Genomic DNA, 25867 nt, shown 5'->3' with positions numbered 1-25867 from the left:
CAAAATTGATCTATCAAACATGCATACTCATATGAATTCACACGCATCTATGTTATTTAATATGTAGATATTACTGATCCATACATTTTAGTAGAACATAATTTGGTTTAATTTTTTTAATTCAACCTTATGATTTTGAGATCATTGTATTTGGAAATCATATTATACATATAAAGGAGCAGGATTCTTTGTTGTGCTTTTGAAAGTATATATTAAAAAATGATGTATATAGAATTTTATTCCAATCAAAAATGGACCCTGCCCGAAAAAATAGAATACAAACGGGATTCGAATTGAGTTGGCACGGTAAACGTGCACTCTGCAAAATTTGGACGAAGCGGGGAAAGTCACAGTAACCGCCCGAAACCAAAATCTGCGAGATGGAAATTACTACTGCCTATCCCTGCCACGCAAAGCCTATCTGCTTGATTTCTATAGGTTTCAATAGGGGTAGGTTTGTAATTTCACTCGAACGTGACATAACCGCCTCTCACCCAGATTCATACACGGTGGGCGCCAAAACACAGTGTGTCCTCGGCCGAAATTGACTCCCTCCCCGATTCATACACGGTGGTCGCCAAAAACAAACTCTCGTCGGCAAATATTCGGTGTATGCGAGATTACCGTCCTATCCCCAATCGACTAATATTGCTGTGATGTAGGAAATTTGAAACGGGGGCTAAGTTTGTAAATTTCCTTGCATTTGAGACAAGCGCGCCCTGAAGACATGGTTCCCCCTTCCTATCCACCTCCATTTCCCCATTCGTACTCTGTGGGCGCCAAAACACCCTCTCCACCCAGCCTCCTCCATCCGCCACCCCATCCACCGCCGTCCTCCTCCACCATGCCGAAGCTGATACCCCGACGCCGCCGTCCATTACAAGAGATTGACCTCTGTCATCCCCGGCTTCAGACCGGGATCCTTGCATCCCGTTCTCTCGCTTCATCCCCGCCGTCGTCCACCTTATCAGCGCCGCTCCTACGACCGTCTCGTCCACCGCGCCCCACCGCCACCGTCTACCCTCCTAGATCTGCTTCCATGCCGCCGACAGCAATCGCTACCGTAGCACCGTCAAATTCTCAGCAGATGCATACACGACACCGCACCAGAGGCGGTACTCTTTCGTATCTGCTTAACTTATTTATCGCAGCAAGAAAATAGATCGCCACTGCTTAACTCTGATTTCTTGTCCATCACTTACTTTCTAGTTGAGAGCAAACATTGGTTGCGAAGTTGCCTGTGTCCGGTTTGCACCTTCAGATCCGCAATGGCATGCTCAACACTATACTCCCAATGCTTATGGTTTTCGCCTTTTATATTCCACACTAGTTAAATCATAGTATACTAATTTCAAAATTGGGTCAGTCGATTTTTCAGATCTCACCAGAGTTCGCTGGTGCGAACGAAGGGGCTCGGGTGGGGACTTTGGTTGTTGGGGGCGGTGGTGGGGATCGCCGAACGAAGAAAACTCGACGCGGGTGGGGGTGGCGGAGGAACACAGGCGATGGGGGCCGATGGTCCGGCTGGCGGCCCGCGTGGTGTTCTGTATGGGAAGAATCAGAGACGAGGAAGAATAAGGGTTAGGGGACGTAGGATATTCATCCAACCGCCTGAAATGGTCGACTGACCCAAATGCAGACATGCCTTTATATTTAGTATCATCATCGTACCTTCTTAGCACTGCTCCTGAATCCATCAAGCTAAACAACGTGCCACTCATAATTCCAAACTTGTTGCTCAAGTACGAATCTGATATGATGCTGATATTACTAAAACAGATAACATTTAATTGGTCAGCTAATGTTCCTACTTTACTTTCGAAAAAGCACGTGCACCACATATAGAGAGACAGCAGGGAGTTGCTTTCTTAATGCGCTCTGGTTCATCATGTGTGGGCACTGCGCAACGAACATTTTATTATGCAAAATCTGCTTGCTCTTCTTTAGCATGTTCCTCTTCCGTTCTTCTTTAATAAGTACTCTCTACGTTCCTAAATACAAGTCTTTGTATAGATTCCACCATGGACTACATATGGAGCAAAATGTGTGAATCTACACTCTAAAATGTATCTGGATACATCTGTATGTGATCCATAGTGGAAATCTCTACCAAGACTTATATTTTGGAATGGAGGGAGTATGATAGTAGTACAGTATGTTCCTTGTAGTGAATATGAGCAGGGACATTTGCAGTGTTGAGGTCTATACGGTCGGTTGGTATGGATACTTTGAACTCGTCAGGCCTCTTTGATTCGTAGGATTTTGTAAACATGGGAATAGGATTTGTAGTGGCCTTCCCACTTGAATCCTATAAGAATAGCAAGGAAATGCGGGGAGCTGTGTCGCCTTTGAGAGTTACACTGATATTAACAGTATCGCACCTTCAGTTGAAGAGAGCTAGTATCCGAAGGCTTTCTAGCCGTACCGGCAATACTAGCACATAGATTCCAGCAAGTTCCACTTTGCTGATTTTACTCTGATGCTTACGGTTTTCCCGTTATATCTACACTATGATCTATGTAGTTGCTTTGTGTCGCACTAGCAGCAGTCCACTCTTGAAGCTAAACACCGCAATGACTTACAAAATTGGCACCAAGGCATTGAGTGCCATTCTGGATGCCATGAAACTCATACGGTCACCACCTGTTGGTTATTGTTCAGAATATGATCCTAATGACTATTCTAACCTCGAGGAGTCAAAGGCAGATGGCCTGTCCTGTTCACCCATCAAGGTGCCTGTTCTAATTTGGCAAGGTTTTATTGACTGCGTGTATCTTGCATATGTTGTCTTTCATTTCTTCTACTTTGTTGCACCACCATCTGCTTAGTTACTCATCATATATGTCGAGATGCCATGCCCATCCATTATCAATACATATTCCATCTGTCATCATACCATCTTTTTCCACTCAAATGTTGTTCTTGTGCATCAGACATCAAAAAGGAAGAGGGTGATTGCCGAACCTGAAGGAGCACCAGCAAATTCCTTGAAAAATGTGGTTGTGCCGGAGAAATCAGACAGCACCCCACTTATATTGGTTGTACAACCAGTGACACAAAATGCAGGACCGACTCTAGCAGACTGTACCCATACTTCACTGGCCACACCACTAGCCGCATCACACAGGACCTGCACCCCGACAAAAGGTATGCCGATTTCAGTTGCCATAGCACCAGCCGTACCACAAAAAAATCCCACTCTAGCAAAAAGTACAGCAAGTCCACTGGCCGAAGACCTATCCCAACTACAGAGATGGCCAATTCTTGCAGATTGGATACCCATTCCAGTTATTCCCAGTATAAAAGACAATGCTTTCAATGTTGTTAGGGATTACGTGCATACATTCCCATCATGGGAAGATTATAGTGAAGACAAACACCATTTTCACATCTTCCTGTCCCACTTACGTGTAAGTGCTATTATTCATGGTGATTATTTTCCTGTTTTTTGCTGATTGAACACATCAATGATTTACATTACATTGTTGTAAGTAGGCGAGGGTCAATCTAGATAGTCATGACGAGCAAAGCTTGCTTGCGCTTTTCAAGGAAGCATTGCAGCAGTATTGGTGTTACCTGAGAAAATCACACTTTGATGGCAAGTCTATAAACGAATTTCTAGTGAAGTCTCCTGTGCTAAATTTAGAAGACATTGAATGGAAAAACCTTGTTATGCATTGGTCTCATTCTGAGGATGAGGTACTGTCTATGATATCGCATGACAATTTGAACTTCTACTTTTCTGCATGTGTCATACAGATCTTTTTTGCAGGAAATCTGCTCGAAAAAGAATTCCGGTTTGAAAAGAACGATAGGATATCGCAAATATGCTGCCCGCTGCTTTGCTCTTGTTAGTACCTGTTGTCCTGTATCACTGTACTTGCATACATACCTGGTTCATTATGTGACAGCAGTATGCATGATAGCTTGCTTATCAATTGTTCGCTCTAAATTATCTGATCTATATGAATGGTTACATTAGTGTAGAATATATCCAATGCCAATGATTTTTTTAGCTCTGCATTGTTCTTGTAAGTACCTCCTGTCCTTTATCAGTGTACTTATATTGACAGGTAGTTATTCATGTACCATCACTCTGCAGCTTATTTTCCTTTGCCCTCCATTTTCTACATATAAGATCTATATTTACTCTTACCATAAGGTTGGATAACAACAATGGTACTGAAGAAGTTTAGCTCTGCATTGCTCTTGGCTGTACCTTTTGCCTGTATCACTGTACTTACATTTATAGCTACTTGGTTATGTAGCATCACTCTTCATCTTATCTTAAATACTCCCATTTTTTCTTATATTGTCACATCTATATTTGCTCTTAACAAAATGTAGAATAAAGGCAATGCTTATGAAGAAGATTCTGTGGTAAACTTCTTGAATTGCCCCCCCCCCCATCAGCATGGACAAGGGCTTTATAGAGCCTGCCTTCACCAATAATGTAAGTTTGTCCTTCTCAAGCCCTCAAACTTTGTTGTGTATATTTGGTTAGGCATGACCGCACCAGCTATTTATTTTTGGTGTTTGCATCAAATTGCATGTTTAAAGTTTATTATGTACTCCAGTTCATAAACAAAAGTTTGTCCTTCTCAATTTAAGTTTTCAGTTGTACAACCAAGTTCCTTCTTCATACCATGTAAATTAAACTATACAGAGCAAGTGATCTTATTTTGCCAATCTGAAATGGGATAAATTGATAGCACACTAACCATTGATACTTATGAGTTCTTGATCTGTAATCCAGTGGTGTCGTGAAGCTGCCAACTCCTTCACAATGTCATTTCCTGCCATGTCTTGACCTGAACAATACCATATTGTGTTAATGCTATTTTAAACAGTGTCACTTTATTTTTCAGTAAGAAATGTGATGAATTGTCAGCACTGATACTTATATGTGCAAAACCCGTCATCTGTCTGCTTGTTTATCTTTCACAGTGAGGAGGATATAAGTGTCAAACAAGTATAGTCTCACCAGCTTGCTCAGCTGCTTGTGCTGCAGCTCCCGAGCAGGGTTAACCTTTCTTGAACTCTATTGAAGTGTTGTCGGTTTTGTATATTATTTTTTTGGCGTGTTTAGTTGCACTGGTGGCGATCTTTGATGCCCAGTGTATGTAATCTGCTGTCTGCTTGTGCTTTATTATCATAGTGGCGAACTTTGATGCCCAGTGGATGTAATATGCCATAATTTCTTTATTGTATAGTCTAGTTTTTTTATTATTCACGGTGCTGCAGTTATTTTACTATGTATATATCCTGTCTTCGCAGTAAACCGGCCAAACCGTAAAATTACGGTACATAATCGGGCCGTCATGCAAATCACCATGTATGATCCGCATCATGGGCCCCGTCATCTTGGTCCGTTAACAGGCCTAAATGTAAACTGGCCCACTAGTAGATTTGGGCCTTTAATAGGCCGAGTAAACCGCCGGCCCTATTTTCCCAAGAAAACTCAATGGGCCTTTAGGAGGCTGAAAAGTAGGTTGGGCCTGAAACGTGCCGAACAGCTCATGGGCCGGCAGCAGGACGAAATAGACCCCGACCCATGAATGTGCCAGTCAAATCATGGGCTTATAACATGCCAAAATTGTCTCGGTCCTTGTTTGGCCCAATCAGATTATCGGCTGCGAGCAGGCCGGATGCAAACCAGGCCGTAGTTAGGCCCAACTATATGACAGACTTTTAACAGGACGAAATTAATATTGGGCCGAAATGTTAAACATGCCCTTAACAGGCCGAAACTAATATTAGGCCGAATTACTAAATGGGCCTTTAGAAAATGGGCCCAAAAGTGTAGTGTCCAGTTGACGGCCTGAATCTGATATGGGCCATAATTTAGCCCAAAGCCTCTTAAAGGGTCGGACCTGATCTGGGCCGTAATTTGGCCCAGAACGTGGTAGGCTTTTAACGACCCGGATCTCATATGGGCCATTATTAGGCTCGGAACGTGGCAGGCCATCAATGGACCAGATCAAATATTGGCCGACATTTGGCCCAAAACATGGCAGCCAGTTAATGGGCCGGCCTACAAGGGTCCTCAAAATCTTGTGGGCCTACAGCTGGGCCGGCCCATTAATGTCGATGAAATCTCGTGGGCCTTTAGCTGGGCCGGCCTATTATGGTCCACAAAAATCTTGTGGGCCTTCACCTGGGCCGGCCCATTATGGCCCGCAAAATCTTGTGGGCCTTTAGCTGGGCCGTCCCATTATGGTCCGCAAAATCTTGTGGGCCTTTAGCTGGGCCGACCCATTTAAACTTTATGGGCCACTTTTGGGCCGGTCCACGTGTTAACATATCATAGGCGCATCTCGCCCATTGGATGAGTGACACCTGTGCCAACACGGAGCTGACACGTGTTTCCTCCAGCCAATGATGATTTTACACGTGGAAAATCCCCATTGGTCGGGGCTGTTAACGAGTTATCGGATCCAAAACCAGACCCGATAGCTTAATGGTGTTCCGTTACGGTGGATGCCATGTGTCGGTCACGCTTGACGAAAGGACTTCTGTGACGCGCGATTTATCGTCATGGAAGTGGACACTTCCGTGATGATAATTTTGGTATGTCATGGAACACTTCTACGACAGCACATGTATGACTATCTTGATTCTGTCATAAATTTGCCATGGATGTACATGCATGACAGAAAACATGACCTACTGTGACAAACACGTATCATCACGGAAGTGTATTTTTTTGTAGTGGAAGTATCAACGGACGGACCCCCGAATATAGTCCGGTACACCTTTTTCCTGATATAGGGTAAACGGAAAGGTCAGAGTTGGATGTGACTGCCAAGGTGCATATTTGCACATTCATACCTCTTTGATGAAGGTTCGGCCGTATCTTCGTTTTCCTTCCTCTTCAAAGGTTTGCCCGCTGTGGGGGACGCTCTCTTCGGAGATGCCCCCGCGGAAGCATGGCGCGCCGAACGCCTCCCCTTTTGAGCACAGGACAGTGCGGTGGGTGAGGAGGAATGAGAAAACTCTCTTGGACAAGGTATCTCTGGATTACTTACATGCGAAGCGGGAACGAGATCGGGGTAATCGGCGATGATGGGTACATCTGTACCGTCATAGCTCATCTGATAGAATATTCCATCCTCGAGCTCCACAAATATGTCCGGATCTTCCTTATATCCGGGGTCAAGATCCCGGTTGTTATTCTCTGGCTGAGGAGCAGGGTCATGGATCCCCTCGACAGCCTTTCTCCATTCCTGTTATAAGCGGATAAGATACTGCCTGTCAAGAATGATTCAGGGGCAAGAGTAAAATAGTGGAGCTGAAGCTTACCCAGCTGGGAGGATTATACATGGAAAATCCATCTCAATATTGGAGACGGGTGAACTCCTCCTTTTCCCCTTTATACAGCTCGGCCAATATTTTGGCCAGGGCGGCGGGGGTCTTCGGGCCCTTCCGACCATAGCGTGAGGCGTCGTCTTCCCCGTTATAATGCCACATGGGAAGCCCTCTGTATTGGAGTGGCTGGACCCCCCGCGCTATAGAGATCGCCATTACCTCGACTATTGACAATCCGGACTGGGCAAGCGTCTTAATCTTGCCCAGCAGCAGGCCGATCTCTGCACTATCCTCTTCCCCGAGGCTCTGAGGACTGCAGCTATGGCGTTTCTTCAGTGGAGCACTTGAAAACTTGGGGAGGCCCATACGGACGGGGTCGGGTAGAGCGACATCGTCGATGTAGAACCATTCGGAAGGCCACTCATCGGAAGCTTTCTTCGGCGTGCCGGACAGGTATCTGGTCCCGGCGATGCGCCACACTTCGGCTCCTCCCACTTCAAAAATTGACCCACCTTGATTACGAGGGATGAGGCAGAACAGTCTTCTTCATAAATCAAAATGGGCCTCGCAGCCCAGGAATAGTTCGCATAGAGCGACATAACCCGCAATATGAAGGATAGAGGCGGGAGTGAGACTGTGTAGTTGGAGGTCGTAATACTCTAGTAGGCCTCGGAGGAAGGGATGGATCGGAAATCCGACACCTCTTAACAAGAAGGAGACGTAGCATACTCGTTCTCCCCTGGACGGATTGGGGGAGTTCTCCGTTTGAGCCCCGCCCTCGAAGGACGTCATACCTGCTCGTAAGGGGACCAAGTCCGTGGGGGAAAGAAAGCCCTGTGTTTGCATCTTCGCCAGCTGACTGTAGGATACGAAACATCTCTCCCAATCACCCTCTCTGGAGCCGTGGGGACGAGAGGAAGAGCTGGGAGCGTTAGCCATGTTGGGGTGGTTTTTTCTTAGCAAGCTCTAAGGATTTTTCGCGGGGTGTGGAATGGATCTGAGATCTATTCTCTTTAAATAGGCACCTTTGTGGTACGGTCGGGGTGGTATATGCAAAAAAATACTCCGACCTCTCGCATTCGCTCGACACGTGGAAACTGAAGTTGTTGATGCACAAAAGCCGAGGGGTACAACATTAAATGGAAGGCCGAACAAACTACTAGGAACTCATCGGTGAAGGAACCCACCTTGCAATGCCGAAGATAATCTATGTGATGAACACCTCGTCACTGAAGACTGGTTCGGGGGCTACTGAGGGAGTCCTGGACTAAGGGGTCCTCGAGCGTCCGGCCTGTTAGCCATGGGCCGGACTGATGGGCTGTGAAGATACGAAGACTGCACCCGTGTCCGGATGGGACTTTCCTTGGCGTGGAAGGCAAGCTTGGCGGCCAACTATGTAGATTCCTTTCTCTGTAACCGACTTTGTGTAACCCTAGATCCCTCCCATGTCTATATAAACCGGAGGGCTAGGTCCGTAGATAGCCCGAATCCTCATAATCATAGCTAAACTAGACCTCTAGGGTTTAGCCATTACGGTCTCGTGGTAGATCAACTCTTGTAATACTCATATTCATCAAGATCAATCAAGCAGGACGTAGGGTATTACCTCCATAGAGAGGGCCCGAACCTGGGTAAACATTGTGTCCCCTATCTCCTGTTACCATTGACCTTAGACACATAGTTCGGGACCCCCTACCCGAGATCCGCCGATTTTGACACCAACACCGGCCTCTCTAGGCACGCCCCAAGGAGTCCTACTCCCATCGGGAGTAGGATTCCCCCTTCCCTTTGTTGGTATTAGGAGAGAAGGAAGGAGAGGGAAGAAGGAATGAAAGGGGGCCGGCCCCCCTCCCAATTCAGATTGGGCTTGGGGGGAGGGCTCTCCTTTGCTTCTTTCCCCTCTCTTCCACTAAGGCCCAATAAGGCCCATATACCTCCCCGGGGTTTCGGTAACCTCCCGGTACTCCGGTATATACTCCTGATTTCACCCGGAACCATTCCGATGTCCAAACATAGGCTTCCAATATATCGATCTTTACGTCTCGACCATTTCAAGACTCCTCGTCATTTCTGTGATCAAATCCGGGGCTCTGAACTACCTTCGGTACATGAAAACACATAAACTCGTAATACCGATCGTCACCGAACGTTAAGCGTGCGGACCCTACGGGTTCAAGAACTATGTAGACATGACCGAGACATGTCTCCGGTTAATAACCAATAGCGGAGCCTTGATGCTCATATTGGTTCCTACATATTCTACGAAGATCTTTATCGATCAAACCGCATAATGATATACGTTGTTCCCTTTGTCATCGGTATGTTACTTGCCCGAGATTCAATCGTTGGTATCTCAATACCTAGTTCAATCTCGTTGCCGGCAAGTCTCTTTACTCGTTCCGTCATGCTACATCCCGTAACTAACTCATTATCTACATTGCTTGCAAGGCTTATAGTGATGTACATTACCGAGAGGGCCCAGAGATACCTCTCCGACAATCAGAGTGACAAATCCTAATCTTGATCCATGCCAACTCAACAAACACCATCGGAGACACATGTAGAGCACCATTATAATCACCCAGTTACATTGTGACGTTTGTAGCACACAAAGTGTTCCTTCGGTATTCGGGAGTTGCATGATCTCATAGTCATAGGAACATGTACAGTTATGGAGAAAGCAATAGCAACAAAACTAAACGATCATCGTGCTAAGCTAACAGATGGGTCAAGTCAATCACATCATTCTTTAATGATGTGACCAAGTTAATCAAATGACAACTCATCTCTATGGTTAGGAAACATAACCATCATTGATTCGACGAGCTAGTCAAGTACAGGAAAACTAGTGACACTCTGTTTGTCTATGTGTTAACACATGTACTAAGTTTCCGGTTAATACAATTCTAGCATGAATAATAATCATTTATCATGATATAAGGAAATATAAATAACAACTTTATTATTGCCTCTAGGGCATATTTCCTTCAGCTCCTTGGCTTCCTGGTCTCAGAGTGCGACATTGAGTGCAATCTTGTGAAGATCAAGGCCATTGAGAGGATGGAGAGACCCACCCGACTGCGAGATGTCCGGAAGTTCACTGGCTTCTTGGCATCCATCAGCCGCTTCATCAGTCGGCTGGGTGAGAAGGATCTTCCCCTATACCAACTGATGAATAAAACCGCTCACTTCGAGTGGAACGACAAGGCGAACGAGGCCTTTCTCCAGCTGAAGAAGATGGTGGCTACCCCGCCTGACTTGGCGGCCCCGGCTGCTAAGGAGCCCATGTACCTCTACATCGCCGCCACCAGTCGGGTGGTCAGCACTGTCATTGTGGTGGAACGACCAGAAGATGGTAGAGCACGGCCGGTCTAGAGGCCTGTGTACTATTTAAGCGTAGTGCTGTCGAGCTCAAAGCAGAACTATCCCCACTATCAGACGATGTGTTACGGTGTGCACTTTGCTGCCAAGAAGCTGAAGCCATACTTTCAAGAGCACCCAATCGTGGTTGTCTGCACTGCCCCACTTGCTGAAATCATAGGCAACAAGGATGCATCAGGCCGGGTGGACAAATGGGCCATCGAGTTGGCCCCTTACACCATCTTCTACCAGCCACATGCCGCCATCAAGTCCCAAGCACTGGCCGACTTCCTCGTCGACTGGGCCGAGACCCAGTACCTGCTGCCGGCTCCGGACTCCACTCATTGGCGGATGCACATTGATGGCTCAAAGATGCGCACCGGCTTGGGAGCCGGTGTTGTCCTCACCTCTCCCAAGGGTGACAAGCTTAGATAGACATTGCAAATTCACTTTACCGCCTCCAACAATGTGGCCGAGTATGAGGCGCTAGTATAGGACTCCGGCTGGCCAAAGATATCAGCATCCGCCGGATCCTGTGCTATGGTGACTCGGACTTGGTGGTCCAACAGTCGTCTGGCGACTGGGACGCCAAGGATCAACAGATCAGCGAATACTTTGACGGGTGTGAGTTCCTTCACGTGCCACGGAACGAGAACGAGCAATCTGATGCCTTGGCACGGATCGGCTCCACCTGCCAAGCAATACTAGCCGACGTTTCCCTTCAGTGCCTCTGCAAGCTGTCTATCAAGCCTTCTCCAGAATTCAAGTCCATCTTCGTGCCGGCTGCTCCCGAAGCAGTCGGATCCGACTCGAGGGTTGCAGCAGTCGGCTCGGGGACTTCGACAGGTGGCATGGGGACTGCAACAGTTTCACCCAGCCCAAGGACTTCACAGCCCGGCACGGGGGCTGCAGAAGCCGGCTCGGGGACTTCACCAAGCGGCTCGGGGACTGCGGCAGTCGCACCCGGCCCCGGGACTTCACAACCTGGCCCAGGGGCTGCAACAGTCGGCCCGGGGACTCCAACAACACAGCAAGCAGCGGCCGACTTAGTACCAGTGGCCGTGATGACAGTGGACGAAGTCCAAGCACCCTCATGGGCGCAACCCATCCTCAATTTCCTGGTGAACAGAGAGCTGACGGCTGATGAGATCTCGGCCCGGCAGGTGCAGCGCCGAGTAGGAGCCTACACGATAGTCAACAGAGAGCTTGTCAGACGCAGCGTGACTGGGGTCTTCCGGCGCTGCGTAGAACCAGATAAGGGCCAAGCAATCCTCAAAGATATCCACCAAGGCGAGTGTGGCCACCATGCGGCCTCCAGTTCCCTTGTTGCCAAAGCTTTCCGCCATGGTTTCTTTTGGCCGACTGCTTTGGAGGATGCCAAGGAGTTTGTCAAGCATTGCAAGGGGTGCCAGAAATTTAGCTCCAAGCAACATCTGCCGGCTTCTGCGCTCAAGACCATCCCCCTCACTTGGCCCTTTGCCGTGTGGGGGCTGGGCATGGTGGGACCATTCAAGACAGCACGCGGCGGCATGACCCATCTGCTTGTCACCGTGGACAAATTCACCAACTGGATCGAAGCAAAGCCAATCAAGAAACTGAATGGTCCGACTGCTGTGACTTTCATCGCATATATCACCGTCCAATATGGTGTACCACACAACATCATCACCGACAATGGCACAAACTTTGCCAAAGGCGCCTTGGCTTGTTTCTGTGCGACGCAGGGCATCTGATTGGACTTAGCATCAGTTGCCCATCCGTAGTCAAACGGCTAAGTCGAGCGAGCAAACGGGCTCATCCTCTCTGGCATGAAACCCCGACTGGTCGAGCCGCTGGAGCGCTCGGCCGGCTGCTGGATCGACGAGCTGCCGGCCGTCCTTTGGAGCCTTCGCACCACTCCGGACAAGTTAACCGGCTTCACGCCCTTCTTCCTCATGTACAGGGCCGAGGCCGTCATCCCAACTGACATTGAGTTCGACTCACCTCGCATCACCATGTACACGGAGGCAGAGGGGAAAGAAGCATGAGAAGACGACGTTGATCTGCTGGAAGAGGGCTGGCTGTTGGCACTCAGCCGGTCCACCATCTACCAGCAGAGTCTGCGCCGCTACCACAATTGGAAGGTCAATCCAAGATTCTTCCAAGTGGGAGACCTTGTGCTTCGGCTGATCCAGCGAATAGCCGACCAGCACAAGCTCTCGGCCCCTTGGGAAGGCCCTTTCATCATCAGCAAAGCTTTGGGCAATGACTCCAACTACCTCATCGGTGCACAGAAGTCCCAGAGCACGCAAGAGAGACGACTCTAGCAAGGAATCAGAGTGCCCATGGAATGCAAATCTCCTGCGAAGGTTTTACAGTTAATGCAGTATGTACCATGCTACCTTTTGTATTAAAGCGCTAAGGCATCGGGGCCCTCGAGGAGCACTCGGGGGCTACCCCTTTTTTATCTGTATGATAAGTTTTGTGCCTATGAATGTGTTATTTCATTATTCTACCTGGCATCGGGTTCGGCCAGTCGGCCTGAGGGCTTGCCGCCTTGTACTATGTCGGTGCTATCCGTAGTCGGACAAGTAATGTGCTGGCACCTAAGCCCTCTCTTGCCATCGGCCGCAGCTCGCAGAGCGAATGTTCGGCTGGCAAGAGTTTAAGGCAGGAAATGGTGCTCACATGAAAAATGACTAAGGACCAAAGCACTCACATAGGCCAAGCCAACTCCTTGCCTCGTCAACCGGCTGCTAAGCAGCCGGCCGGCCGGCTTCTCAGTTAACTTGCTATGTTCCAAATGGCCGAAGTACTTGCCTTCCCAAAAAATGGCCAAGTACTTGACCCAGCCACAGACCGTAGAGCGGGTGTCTGGTTGGCAAGGCGGCAACCAAGGGAAGGCGACAAAGGAAAAGAGCTAAAGGAGCAGAAAAGCAAGACAAGTTAGAACTCGGCGAAATTAATTTACATAGCAAAAGGCCCTCGGCCGGCATTCAACAAAGTTTGAATACACCCCTAGCGGGTGGAACTGCGCAAATTTAACAAGTTTGCTCAAAAGACTACCAAAGTAGGAAAAGATAAAATCAAACTGGCCGCCTAGGCCAAAGGAGCAGTAGGCGGGTCCGGCAGGTTGGTGGAGTCAGTGGCGCCGGCTGGTGGGGTGGTCGTTTGGCGAGTCTCGGCTTGGTCATCGTTGGCAGCAGTCGGCGAACTCTCACGCGGCTCATTGCTCGATGCTCTATCAAGCTGAGGCTGGCTGTCCGCTCCGTCCTCCGGTGCGTTGTCCTCACCATCCTCGCCTTCCTTGTCCTCGCCCTTGTCGCTGGAGGTGATTTCCTCCACCGAGTCCTCGTCGTCGTTCGGGTTCAGCCCAAACCAGTTCGGCGGCACCTCGGTGCCCTCCTCGTCCAACTCGGGGAGGAAGACACCAGTATCGGTGTACTCAGCGATCGCCGCCGCGCATCGAGTGAGCGCAGGCCCCACTGCCGCCAACTCTTCGCTGGCCTCCTGCCGGAACATGGCCAACTAGGCTAGGTTCAGCCCAGGATACCACGCGTTGACAAACTCCAAGGCCCATCGCGCGCCTGCCCGGGCTGCGGAGCCCTTCCACGCCTCTAAGCGGCCTACAGCCACCTCTAACCAGTCGGTGGTCAGACTGGGGGTGCACGGAGCTGGAACGCTTGGCCAGAGGGCGGAAACCACCTGGGCTCCAACGCGCTACAGACGGCGGAGCGCCCGATGAGCCAGCTGGAGACGAGCTTGAACAGCGAGAAGCTGCTCGCCAAGGGTCTGACGGGCGTTGGGCGAGATTCCTGCTCTGGCTCGTCTTCGCTCGTCGCGACAAGGTTTGACGGCTTGGCTGGCGGCAACGGCGTGGCCAGGGAAGTACTCTGCGCAAAAAGGAAAAAGAAGCATGCAGCCGTAGGCCGGCTCATATGACAGTCGGCAGATGAAAGAAAGGAAAATGATAACTCACCATCGAGCATGTCGTCGATCTCGCCGTAGCCGTCGAACAAAGCTTTCTCCTTCTCGACCCACTTTGAGCGCTCGGTCTCAAACTCAGCCTGGAGGGCATCCTCCACCTCCTTGAGCTTCTGGAGCTCCACCTTGTGCTGGGCCGCATGGTCCGCTAGCTTCTTGGCCAGGCGTTTGCGCTCCTGCACCACCCCACTGCACTCCTCCTCCTTGGTGCGCAGCGCGGTTTGGGCTTCACCCAGCTACTGCTGCAAGGTGGCGTTGGCTCCTGCAAAGGCAAAGAAGAAAAGACAATCAACAAGTTGACCAAAAATGAAAAGTGGTTGCCAGGAGATCCGGCCCGACTGCTCAGCAGTCGACCCGAATATCGGGGGCTACACCTAGCGGGTGCGCTGACGCGCCCCCGCAAGAGATAACAGTTGGAGGTCTACTCCGGCTGTCGGACAAGGCGGCGGTCCACTTGGCCAACTCCTGGACCTGGGAGTTGAAGGCGGCCGGGTGGATGTTGTGGTAGTGCTGCAATGAAGACAACAGAAGAAAAGAAAAATTCAGCACTCGGAACTTACATTTAAGTTCCGATCCGCCTGGTTAGCAGCCGGCCCGGAACTCGGGGGCTACACCCAGTGGGTGCGTTAGCATGCCCCCACGGAAGATTGCAAGAATAAGAAACAAAGCAAAGGAGCGTACCCGGACGGCCGCGACAAGAACGCCTTCGTGTACTGCTGGAGGGCGGCGCCTTGGGCTTGAAGCTGGGCCTGAACGTCCAGCGTAGCCTTGTTCAGCACGCCCGTCCCACCCCCAGGCTTCCATTCTGGCGGGACGACGCTGGTGGCCTCTGCGTCTGGGGCCAACGAGCTTGCGGCCTCGACCTCCTGCGGCCTTGCCACCGAAGTCGCCTTCGCCACGCGCCAGCGTACCGGAGTACGAGCCATGGGGGTCGCCCCCACCATCAGCTCGCCACTAAACGGCAGTGCCAGTGGCACGTCAAGCCGACTGCAATGGGACTCGACAGTTGGCGCTTGCGGGGGCGCCTCCACCCCCAAGATGATGACGTCGCCACCTCCCCTCTCTATGATCGGCTGTTCATCACCGGCTTTTTCCAGTCGGCGCGTGTGTTTCTGGTGCCGGTAGCGCGGCGCGTTGAGGGATTATGAGTTGCGAAGCCTAGCCGCGTGCGGCCTCTTCCACTTGCGCATTGGCGGCCGCATCCGCCTGGGCCTTGGCTGCGGCATCCGCCTGAGCCTTGGCCATGGAGTCGGCTTGGGCCTTGGCCCCGGCATCCGCGTCCGCCTGGGCCGCCCTGGTCGCCGCCGCCTTCTACCGCTCCGCCTCCTCCCACTCCTCGCGCGCCCCCCGCGCGTTCCTCTCCGTCGCCTCCTAGAGGTCGGGGAGCAGGTCCACACGGTGGGTGTTGGCGGAGCCCTCCGCCGCCCCGATCACGGAAGCAGAGGCGGCCCGGTCAAGTGAGAGCGGGGCCCTGTTCAAGCAAGATAAGAAGATTTTTTTTGCAAGAAGACGAAAGAAAAACACAAGAGAAATCAAGCACTTATGCGGACACTATCGGGGGCTGCTTCGGGGTCCTCTGGAACTGGGCCGCCATCGCAGCGGCCTCCTGCCGCCTGGTCGCAGCGGCCATGTTCTTCGGCTTCTTCGGCCGGCTGCCGAACAACAACGAGGCGGTGATGTCTACTACACAACCTTCTTCTTGTAGACATTGTTGGGCCTCCAAGTGCAGATGTTTGTAGGACAGTAGCAAATTTCCCTCAAGTGGATGACCTAAGGTTTATCAATCCGTGGGAGGCGTAGGATGAAGATGGTCTCTCTCAAACAACCCTGCAACCAAATAACAAAGAGTCTCTTGTGTACCCAACACACCCAATACAATGGTAAATTGTATAGGTGCACTAGTTCGACGAAACCACCTCAAGTTATTCTTTCTGATCGATCTATTCGAGAATCCGTAGTAAAATAACACGAAGCTATTCTTTCCGTTCAATCTATCCTAGAGTTCGTACTGGAATAACACCTTAAGACACAAATCAACCAAAACCCTAATGTCACCTAGATACTCCAATGTCACCTCAAGTATCCGTGGGTATGGTTATACGATATGCATCACACAATCTCAGATTCATCTATTCAACCAACACAAAAAAGTTCAAAGAGTGCCCCAAAGTTTCTACCAGAGAGTCAAGACGAAAACGTGTGCCAACCCATGTGCATAAGTTCACGAGGTCACGGAACCCGCAAGTTGATCACCAAAACATACATCAAGTAGATCACGTGATATCCCATTGTCACCACAGATAAGCACATGCAAGACATACATCAAGTGTTCTCAAATCCTTAAAGACTCAATCCGATAAGATAACTTCAAAGGGAAAACTCAATCCATTACAAGAGAGTAGAGGGGAAGAAACATCATAAGATCCAACTATAGTAGCAAAGCTCGCGATACATCAAGATCGTACCAAATCAAGAACACGAGAGAGATAGAGATCAAACACATAACTACTGGTACATACCCTCCGCCCCGAGGGTGAACTACTCCCTCCTCGTCATGGAGAGCGTCGGGATGTTGAAGATGTCCACCGGAGAGGGATTCCCCCCTCTGGTAGGGTTCTGGAACGGGTCTAGATTGGTTTTCGGTGGCTACGGAGGCTTGTGGCAGCGGAACTCCCGATCTAGGTTTCTTTCTGGAAGTTTGGTTATATATAAGAGGTGTTGGAGTCGGGAACAAGTCAGGGGGTCCCCGAGGTGGCCACGAGATAGGGCGTGCGCCCAGGGGGGTTGGGTGCGCCCCCACCCTCGTAGTGGCCTCGGGACTCCTCTGGTCCATCTCCGGTACTCCGTGGGCTTCTTCTGGTCCAAAAACAATCTTCGTGAAATTTTAGGTCAAGTTGACTTTGTTTGGTTTTCTTTTTCTACGATACTCAAAAACAAGGAAAAAATAGAAACTGGCACTGGGCTCTAGGTTAATAGGTTAGTCCCAAAAATCATATAAAATAGCATATAAATGCATATAAAACATCCTAGATGGATAATATAATAGCATGGAACAATAAAAAATTATAGATACGTTGGAGATGTATCAAGCATCCCCAAGCTTAATTCTTGCTCGTCCTTGAGTAGGTAAATGATAGAAACAGAATTTTTGATGTGGAATGCTACCTAACATAATTTTCAATGTAATTTCCTTTATTGTGGCATGAATATTCAGATCCGAAAGATTCAAGACAAAAGTTTAATATTGACATAAAAATAATAATACTTCAAGCATACTAACAAAGTAATCATGTCTTCTCAAAATAACATGGCCAAAGAAAGCTATCCATACAAAATCATATAGTCTGGCTATGCTCTATGTTCATCACACAAAATATTTAAATCATGCACAACCCCGATGACAAGCCAAGCAATTGTTTCATACTTTTGATGTTCTCAAACTTTTTCAATCTTCACGCAATACATGAGCGTGAGCCATGGACATAGCACTATAGGTGGAATAGAATGGTGGTTGTGGGGAAGACAAAAAGGAGAAGATATTCTCACATCAACTAGGTGTATCAACGGGCTATGGAGATGCCCATAAATAGATATCAATGTGAGTGAGTAGGGATTTCCATGCAACGGATGCACTAGAGCTATAAGTGTATGAAAGCTCAAAAGGAAACTAAGTGGGTGTGCATCCAACTCAATTGCTCACGAAGACCTAGGGCATTTTGAGGAAGCCCATCATTGGAATATACAAGCAAAGTTCTATAATGAAAGATTTTCACTAGTATATGAAGGTGACAACATATGAGACTCTCTATCATGAAGATCATGGTGCTACTTTGAAGCACAAGTGTGGTAAAAGGATAGTAGCATTGCCCCTTCTCTCTTTTTCTCTCATTTTTTTTGTTTTTTGGGCCTTCTTTTTTATGGCCTCTTTTTTCTCTTCTTTTTTATTTTTTGTCCGGAGTCTCATCCCGACTTGTGGGGGAATCATAGTCTCCATCATCCTTTCCTCACATGGGACAATGCTCTAATAATGATGACCATCACACTTTTATTTACTTACAACTCAAGAATTACAACTTGATACTTAGAACAAAATATGACTCTATGTGAATGCCTCCGGCGGTGTACCAGGATGTGCAATGACTCATGAGTGACATGTATGAAAGAATTATGAATGATGGCTTTGCCACAAATACGATGTCAACTACATGATCATGCAAAGCAATATGACAATGATGAAGCGTGTCATAATAAACAGAATGGTGGAAAGTTGCATGGCAATATATCTCAGAATGGCTAGGAAATGCCATAATAGGTAGGTGTGGTGGCTGTTTTGAGGAAGGTATATGGTGGGTGTATGATACCGGCGAAATGTGCGCGATATTAGAGCGGCTAGCAATGGTGGAAGGGTGAGAGTGCATATAATCCATGGACTCAACATTAGTCATAAAGAACTCACATACTTATTGCAAAAATCTATTAGTTATCGAAACAAAGTACTACATGCATGCTCCTTGGGGGATAGATTTGTAGGAAAAGACCATCGCTCGTCCCCGACCGCCGCTCATAAGGATGAAAATCAAAAAATAAATCATGCTTCGACTTCATCACATAACGGTTCACCATACGTGCATGCTACGGGAATCACAAACTTTAGCACAAGTATCTCTCAAATTCACAACTACTCAACTAGCATGACTCTAATATCACCATCTTCATATCTCAAAACAATCATCAAGTATCAAGCTTCTCATAGTATTCAATGCACTCTATATGAATTTTTTTATTATGCCCATCTTGAATGACCATCATATTAGGACTAAATTCGTATCCTAAGCAAATTACCATGTTGTTTAAGACTCTCAAAATAATATAAGTGAAGCATGAGATTTCAACAATTTCTTCAAAATAAAACTACCGCCATGCTCTAAAGAGATATAAGTGAAGCACTAGAGCAAACGATAAACTACTCCACAAGATATAAGTGAAGATCAATGAGTAGTCGAATAATTATGAAACTATGTGAAGACTCTCTAACATTTAAGAATTTCAGATCTTGGTATTTTATTCAAACAGCAAGCAAAACAAAATAAAATAAAATGACTCTCCAAGAAAAACACATATCATGTGGTGAATAAAAATATAGCTCCAAGTAAAGTTACCGATGAACGAAGACGAAAGAGGGGATGCCATCCGGGGCATCCCCAAGCTTAGGCTCTTGGTTGTCCTTCAATATTACCTTGGGGTGCCTTGGGCATCCCCAAGCTTAGGCTATTGCCACTCCTTATTCCATAGTCCATCGAATCTTTACCCAAAACTTGAAAACTTCACAACACAAAACTTAACAGAAAACTCGTAAGCTCCGTTAGTATAATAAAATAAATCACCACTTACGTACTGTTGTGAACTCATTATAAATTCATATTGGTATAATATCTACTGTATTCCAACTTATCTATGGTTCATACCCTCCGATACTACTCGTAGATTCATCAAAATAAGCAAACAACACAATGAAAACAGAATCTGTCAAAAACAGAACAATCTGTAGTAATCTGTATCATTCGAATACTTCTGTCACTCAAACAATTCTGAAATAAATTGGTTGACCTTAGGAATTTGTCTATTAATCATCTTCAACAATAATCAACCCAAACGCACTCTCCAGTACAAAATGGAAGCTAATCTCGTGAGAGCAAAAGTTTCTGTTTTTTAGAGCAAGATCGCAAAGACTTCACCCAAGTCTTCCCAAAGGTTCTACTTGGCACAAACACTAATTAAAACATAAAAAACACAATCATAACAGAGGATAGATGATTTATTTACTACTAAACAGGAACAAAAAGCGAGGAACAAAAATAAAATTTGTTTGCCTCCCAACAAGCGCTATTGTTTAACGCCCCTAGCTAGGCATGATGATTTCAATGATGCTCACATAAAAGATAAGACTTGAAACATAAAGAGAGAATCATGAAGAATATAACTAGCACATTTAAGCCTAACCCACTTCCTATGCATAGGGATTTTGTGAGCAAACAACTTATGGGAACAATAATCAACTAGCATAGGAGGGTAAAGCAAGCATAACTTCAAGATTTTCAACATGTAGAGATGAAACTTGATATTATTGCAACTCCTACAAGCATATATTCCTCCCTCATAATAATTTTCAGTAGTATCATGAATGAATTCAACAATATAACCATCACATAAAACATTATTCTCATGATGCACAAGCATATAAATTTTACTACTCTCCACAAAAGCAAAATTCTTCTCATTCGGAATAGTGGGAGCAAACTCAACAAAATAACTATCATGTGAGGCATAATCCAATTGGAAACTAAAATAATGATGACAAGTTTCATGGTTATCATTATTCTTTATAGCATACATGTCATCACAATAATCATCATAGATAACAACTTTGTTCTCATAATCAATTGGAACCTCTTCCGAAATAGTGGATTCATCACTAAATAAAGTCATGACCTCTCCAAATCCACTTTCATAATTATCAAAATAAGATTCAACAACCTAAAAAATAGTGGGATCATTACTTCCTAAAGTTGACACTCTTACAAACCCACTTTCATCAATATAATCATCATAAATAGGAGGCATGATATCATCGTAATAAATTTGCTCATCAAAATTTGGGGGACTAAACATATCATGTTCATCAAACATAGAATCCCCAAGCTTGTGGCTTTGCATATTATTAGCATCATGGGCATTCAAAGAATTCATACTAACAACATTGCAATCATGCTCATCATTCACATAATTTATGCCAAGCATTCTATGTAATTATTCTTCTAGTACTTGAGCACAATTTTCCTTCCCAACATTTTCACGAAAGACGTTAAAAAGATGAGGCATATGAGGCAACCTTAATTCCATTTTTTGTAGTTTTCTTTTATAGAATTAACTAGTGATAAAACAAGAAACTAAAAGATTTGATTGCAAGATTTAAAGATATACCTTCAAGTGCTAACCTCCCCGGCAACGACGCCAGAAAAGAGATTGATGTCTACTACACAACCTTCTTCTTGTAGACGTTGTTGGGCCTCCAAGTGCAGTGGTTTGTAGGACAGTAGCAAACTTCCCTCAAGTGGATGACCTATGGTTTATCAATCCGTGGGAGGCATAGGATGAAGATGGTCTCTCTCAAACAACCCTGCAGCCAAATAACAAAGAGTCTCTTGTGTCCCCAACACAGCCAATACAATGGTAAACTGTATAGGTGCACTAGTTCGGCGAAGAGATGGTGATACAAGTGCAATATGGATGGTAGATAAAGATTTTTGTAATATGAAAATATAAAAAAGCAAGGTAGCAATTGATAAAAGTGAGCGAAAACGGTATTGCAATGCGTTGAAACAAGGCCTGGGGTTCATACTTTCACTAGTGCAAGTTCTCTAAAAAATAATAACATAATTGGACCATATAACAATCCCTCAACATGCAACAAAGAGTCACTCCAAAGTCACTAATAGTAGAGAACAAATGAATAGATTATTATAGGGTACGAAACCAACTCAAAGTTATTCTTTCTGGTCGATCTATTCAAGAGTCTGTAGTAAAATAATGCGAAGCTATTCTTTCCATTCTATCTATCCTGGAGTTCGTACTAGAATAACACCTTAAGACACAAATCAACCAAAACCCTAATGTCACCAAGATACTCCAATGTCACCTCAAGTATCCGTGGGTATGGTTATACGATATGCATCACACAATCTCAGATTCATCTATTCAACCAACACAAAGAACTTCAAAGAGTGCCCCAAAGTTTCTACCGGAGAGTCAAGACAAAAACATGTGCCAACCCCTATGCATAAGTTCACGAGGTCACGGGACCCACAAGTTGCTCAACAAAACATACATCAAGTAGATCATGCGATATCCTGTTGTCACCACAGATAAGCACATGCAAGACATACATCAAGTGTTCTCAAATCCTTAAAGACTCAAACCGATAAGATAACTTCAAAGGGAAAACTCAATCCATTACAAGAGAGTAGAGGGGGAGAAACATCGTAAGATCCCACTATAATAGCAAAGCTCGCGATACATCGAGATCGTGCCAAATCAAGAACACGAGAGAGAGAGAGTGAGATCAAACACATAGCTACTGGTACACACCCTAAGCCCCGAGGGTGAACTACACCCTCCTCGTCATGGAGAGCGCCAGGATGATGAAGATGGCCACTGGAGAGGGATTCCCCCCTCTGGCAGGGTGCCGCAACGGGTCTAGATTGGTTTTCGGTGGCTACGGAGGCTTGCGGTGGCGGAACTCCCAATCTAGGTTTATTTCTGGAAGTTTGGGTATATATAAGAGGTGCTAGAGTCGGGAACAAGTCAGGGGGGTCCCTGAGGCGGCCACGAGATAGGGGGGTGTGCCTAGGGGGATAGGGCATGCCCCCACCCTCGTGGTGGCCTCGGGACTCCTCTGGTCCATCTCCGGTACTCCCTGGGCTTCTTCTAGTCCAAAAACAATCTCTGTGAAATTTCAGGTCAAGTGGACTCTGTTTGGTTTTCCTTTTCTGCGATACTCAAAAACAAGGAAAAAACAGAAACTGGCACTAGGCTCTAGGTTAATAGGTTAGTCCCAAAAATCATATAAAATAGCATATAAATGCATATAAAACATCCTAGATGGATAATATAATAGTATGGAACAATCAAAAATTATAGATACGTCGGAGATGTATCAGCCGACTCGGCGCTTCGGCGTGCCGCCTGGTGCAGTCAGCGCGACTCAGGAGCCCGCGCCCACCTTGTCGGCGCTGTGCAGACGACGCGGCTCGGCCTCCTCCTCGTCGTCATCTAGATCCGCCTACTTCCTTTGGCGTCATCTTTTTCCAGGGTGGCCGCCCCCAAGTCGGGGTCGTCCGCGTCACTCACTGCCTAGTCCAGCAGGTACTCATGACCCTGCTCTAGGGCGTCGGCTGCCGACTGGGTTTTGAAGATCTGCATCGTGACCAACTGATCAGGCGGCAAAGCAGAGCCTGACAAATAAAGAGAAAAAAGAGTTAAGGACTCACCGCGGGCGGCGGGTGTGCGCGGGAGTATGGCCGCTTGCCGAACTGCCACTCCGCCTTCGAGAGTTTGCAATTCGAGATGTGGTTCACCAACCGGGCCACCTCCGTGTCCGGCATCTCCTTGGTGCACATCTGGCATGGGTCTCAATGCCCGCTCATCCGACTGATCATGTGAGGCCGGGATTGAAGAGTAAGCACTCGGCGCGCCACGAAGGCGGTCAGCAGGTCCGAGGCCTTGAGGCCCTCTGACTCCGTCATCACCTTAAGCCAGGCGAGGGTGGCGGAGGAGGTGGCCGACAACATCTTTGGTTGGAATTGTCAATTGGTCCGAGGCTCAGCCGGCGGGCCGGCTGTATAATCCGGTAGGTTGACGAAGTCCAGCGTCGGGTGGACATTCTTGACGTAGAAATAAGATTTTTGCCATAGCTTGACCGACTGTGTCAAGCTGATGGCCGAGAAGTAGTTCTCGGCGCCCGGACGTGGCACTGCCATGAAGGCTCCGCACTGAGCCACCTCCTTCTTGGTGGCAGTGCCGAGCTTGGTGTAGAAGAACTCCCCCTAGAGCTCGAGGGTGGGGAGAATACCGAGGTAACCCTCGCAAAGCGTAAGAAGGCGGACAGCAGCACCACCGTGTTCAGTGTGAGGTGGTGCGGCTGCAGTCAATAGAATTGGAGAAAGGAGCAGAAGAAGCTGCTTGCCGACAGGCCGAGGACATGAAGGAAATGCGACCGGAAGACGACGCGTTCGCCGTCCTCCGGCACCGGCGAGATCTCCGTCTCGAGTGGAACGCGTACCCGTACGTAGTTCTCGCCAGGCAGCTGCCGCGTCTGGCGGAGGAAAGTGAGATGATCCTCATGGATGTTGGAGCCATCCCACGCGCCAGCCAGTTCGCACACCATGAGAACTTGTGCCCGACGGTGGCACTGCATGTCGACGAACGTGCGAGCCCACGATGGAGCAGCAACGCCGCGGGGAGGATGGGCTCGGCGATGATGGGCTGCGGCAGCGACAAGAAGAACAAGAAAGGAGAAGGGAGAGGAGGGCGCGCGTGCGTCTGCCGCCCCCTCCTCCCCCTACTTATAGCCCCTGGCGGTGGAGCCGAGGAGGCGTGAACGTGTGGGCGTGGGATTAACTGCACCCACTCCCCCGACGATCCCACAATTGCCACGCCAATAAAGGCGCGTGTCAACTACCGCGGGAGCCCAATCGCTCGCCTCGACCGCAGCGGATCCGCACGCGTGCCGAGGCCCTATAGTGGCGGGCCCTAGCCTGTGGCGACGTCCCATCACGCGCGTGGGCTGGAAGGCTGGCCTGGCCTGTGGGCGCCACATGGCGAGCGAGCAACGGTCGGCAGGTCAATCATCCGGCTGGCAAGCCGCCCGGCTCATCGCAAATGTTTCGAATTCACCAGGCGGCATGCTTGAATACAGTCATCTCCTAACCGTTGGCACTTCAGAAGACGGACGAAGCAATACTTTCAGGCCACTCACAGTAGGAAGCTCCTGGGGCTCCTCGCCCCTTCAGCCATGGTGCCCCACCAACTTCGGGGACTACTGTCGGAGTAAATGACCATGGGTTGCCACATCGGCCCCCCTTGGTATATCAAGACATCGGGGCTAGCTGCTCCCCTCAAATCATCGAAGATAAGCATCCACCTTCTGGGGGCCGACAGGTCCAAACGGCCGGTTGCTGGAAGGCGGCGGAGCTCAGAGGGCGGCCGTGAGGTGGGCCGACTCCTAGCAGGCAGCCTCTAGGGAGGCCGGCTCCTGGCAATCGGCCCCTCGTTCCCTCAAAGTTAGAATGCCTTTATGACGACGAGACGGGGTGTGGCTACAGTACAACCTGCCACCCTCGAATCTAGGGTGGAACGTGGCCACAGTGCCCCATACCAGGTAGGCACACCCTACCCGGCGCGACACTATTGCCATGCAGCCTATGACATCACCTACGGCATAGGGTGCGGTGCCCCCATGACGGGCTGTCGGTACGGCCCACAGGCGGTGGGCCCTACCTATTCGTGAGTAGCCAGAGGGCGGCGGGCCCTGACTAGTCGGTGCAGGGGAGGCCGACTCCTAGCAGGCGGCCCTCCCCCTCCCTCAGAGTCTGTGCGCCATTAACCAGAAGATACGGGGAATGGCTACAGTAAACGCCCAGCAGGGAGCGGCAATGTAGCCATGCTCCCCTCGACAAAG

Source organism: Triticum urartu, chromosome 1A (genome assembly GCF_056163025.1).
Source record: "Triticum urartu cultivar PI428250 chromosome 1A, HENAU_Tu73, whole genome shotgun sequence".
Taxonomy (NCBI): domain Eukaryota; kingdom Viridiplantae; phylum Streptophyta; class Magnoliopsida; order Poales; family Poaceae; genus Triticum; species Triticum urartu.
Note: the sequence above shows the minus strand (reverse complement) of the source record.